Source organism: Merops nubicus, unplaced genomic scaffold (genome assembly GCF_000691845.1).
Source record: "Merops nubicus isolate BGI_N331 unplaced genomic scaffold, ASM69184v1 scaffold44259, whole genome shotgun sequence".
In the NCBI taxonomy this organism is placed as follows: Eukaryota; Metazoa; Chordata; class Aves; order Coraciiformes; family Meropidae; genus Merops; species Merops nubicus.
In genome coordinates this window covers 1,694-2,323 of record NW_008632772.1, presented here as the reverse complement: position 1 = coordinate 2,323, position 630 = coordinate 1,694, and positions in this window count along the sequence as shown.

The window sequence follows — 630 nt, the reverse complement described above, 5'->3', positions numbered from 1 at the left end:
TCCTGTCAGGAGCTGTGCAGAGCCAGAAGGTCTCCCCTGAGCCTCCTTTGCTCCAGGCTCAGCACCCCCAGCTCCCTCAGCTGCTCCTCCCCACACTTGGGCTCTAGACCCTCCCCCAGCAGCTCCGTTGCCCTTCTCTGGCCACGCTCCAGCCCCTCAAGGTCCTGCTGGGAGGGAAAAACCCAAACAGTTGCTTTGTGTCACCTTCCCTGGGGGTGTTTGTGGTCAGAAGGGCTGGTGGGAGCTGAGGCAGGACCCTGGGCTGGGGGTGCAGCTCTGCTGGCCTGGCTGCAGGGAGCTTTCCACATCTCTCTCTGAAGCATTTGTAGTCACTGAGCTCTGTCATGTCCTTGGGAAACTCATTTCATCCCCTGTCTTTCCCCCCCTGCTCCTTCTGGATGCACTAATGAAGCCAAAACTTTAATCGTGTGGGTGCTCTGATCCAGGCTTCACACATTCTCCTACAACACACTAATAACAATACTTTTTTTAACATAGATTTGTTTATGTTTGCAGGAGAAAAGAAAAACTTTCTGAAGAACTCAGTCGTGACTCCAGATGAAGGTGAGACAGCCTCTGGGTTAGTGTCTGGGGGAGAAAAGCAGGAGAGAAAGCCACAAGTTCTCCTTG